General features: G+C 38.3%; 1 non-coding gene across 1 annotated transcript; it reads right to left on the bottom strand.

Annotated features, from left to right (window-relative positions):
* Nucleotides 1-1501: 1501 nt before the first annotated feature.
* Nucleotides 1502-1607, bottom strand: LOC133289243 (small nucleolar RNA R71). Its single transcript, XR_009748468.1, has one exon. It is a non-coding gene; the product is annotated as a small nucleolar RNA R71 (small nucleolar RNA).
* Nucleotides 1608-2147: the final 540 nt, after the last annotated feature.

Below are 2147 nucleotides of genomic sequence, written 5' to 3' on the forward strand. Positions count from 1 at the left end.
CAGAATTAGGGATTCAGACCTATTCTACTGAGAGAGACGACGGCGGTGCTCTGAGAGGAATCTGAAGATCAAGTTTCTTTCTTCTCCTTCTCTTTAATTTTATGCTTTTATTGAATATTTAATTTTAGCCATGATTATGTTTGGCTAGTTTACTTTTTATAGTAGTTAGGGTCACAAACCCTATGTGAACCCTTGTTACGCGGATTGATTTATAATTGCTCGTTTATATAATTATCTTTATCTCTACCCTGTTCGTATTTTATATTTTCTTTATTATAATTGATCACTCTAACAGTTGATAATAGTGTGAGGGTTAGAATCCTAGATAGGAATATTGGGGTTTTCATCCTGAAAGGGGATAGGATAACGGTTCATATGCATGCTAGGAATAGATGTGTATTGAATTGCGGATGCCTAAATTATTGAGTTCATCGCTTAATTTTCATGAGGGGTTGCTAAGGGATTAGGATTCCAATTGAGATTAAAGGGTTAAATTGCCAAGGGATTGGGATTTAACTAATTGTTTTAGATAATAATTTATCCGAGTAATTTTATAAATGAATATTGTAAATCAATCCAAAGTAATAAGTGGGGATCATAAGGTGAGTGCTCTCTAGCTACAATGCTTTTCTCATTTTTATAAATCAAAACTCATTTTCTTGTTCTTATTTTTATTCTTCATTACAGAAAAATTACAAAAACAAGTCTTTATTTTCATTTCTCAATTTCACAAAATTCGACAATATTTGTCACAACCCTTGAACTCTTCCATTCTTAAAAGAAACAATTAATTGATATTCGACCCAATCTCTGTGGAGACGATACTTTACTTACTATTATATTACTTGTGCGATCGGTATACTTGCCGGGAAGCATCAAGTTTTTGGCGTCGTTGCCGGGGATTGGCGTTTCTTATATCAATTAATTTTGATCTTTAAGATTGGATTTTATTTTTTTGTTGATATTTGAACAGTGCTACTAATTCCTTTTCTGAGTTGTATGCGAGGTAAAGAGCCAGAATTTCCACAAGATGGCAGCAAACGAGTCAGAAAACTTGCTCGGAAGAAGCTTGCATTCAACGAGTCAGGAATTCTGTCTGAATAAGCACACAAGATGGCAGCAAACGATGAAGCAGATAATCCTTTCATGGATTCCATTCTCACTCCATTATTCAACAGGCTCAATGCGAGCATTGTTCAGCCGAATGTTGCCAACAATTGGGAGCTCAAGTCCTCTCATATTCAATTGGTGGAGAGAGCTCAGTTTGGAGGAGAGGAGAGTGAAGATCCTCACCAATTTATTGACAGATTTTTGATGATCTGTGACTCCACCAAGCATCCTCAAGTATCTAATGATGCGATCCGGTTGAGATTGTTCCATTTTTCTGTTAAAGGGAAAGCTCTCAATTGGTTGGAAAGACAGCCAGCAAGAAGCATTCCAACCTGGGATGATTTATCACAGAAGTTCTTTGCTGAGTTCTTCTCGATGGAGAGGTACAACCAGATGGTGAATGATATCACCAATTTCACTCAATCTGAGGGTGAATCAATGTGTGCAGCATGGAACCGGTTCAAGGATTTAATGAGAAGGTGTCCTCATTATAACTTGACTACTGGTAATCAGGTTAGAGTCTTCTTCAATAGTTGCAAACCTGAGGTGAGGATGGTGTTGAATGGTGCAGTAGGTGGCAGTATTAAATCCTTGAGAACTAACGAGGCTCTTGAGTTGATCGAAAGGATGGTTGCGAATGAGAACCAAGGCTTGTCATCCAAGCCTAAGAGAGGTATCCTTCAGCTGGAAGGTAATGATGTGGTGCTGGCTGAAAACAAATTGTTATCTCAGCAGATAGTAAACTTGACCTCAAGGCTTGTCAAGATGCAGATTGCTGGTGTTCAGGCTCAAACTGTTGCTGCTGTATGTGAATATTGCCAGGGCAACCATGAATCTAATGAATGTTCTTCTCTGCTGGCTTCGGATTCACCTCAACAAATGCAAGTGAATGGCATTTGGTACGATCAGAGACCTCCACCACAAAATATTCCGAGGAATCAGAATTTTCCTTCTGGGAGAAATAATGTTCAGAGGAGGGTGCAAGGAACTGGTCTTGATTACCAATCAAATAACTACTTGCAGCCTCCACCAATCCA

This window comes from Gastrolobium bilobum, unplaced genomic scaffold (genome assembly GCF_033153095.1).
Source record: "Gastrolobium bilobum isolate Gb01-03AN ecotype WA unplaced genomic scaffold, APGP_CSIRO_Gbil_v1 utg69406, whole genome shotgun sequence".
Classification (NCBI taxonomy): Eukaryota; Viridiplantae; Streptophyta; class Magnoliopsida; order Fabales; family Fabaceae; genus Gastrolobium; species Gastrolobium bilobum.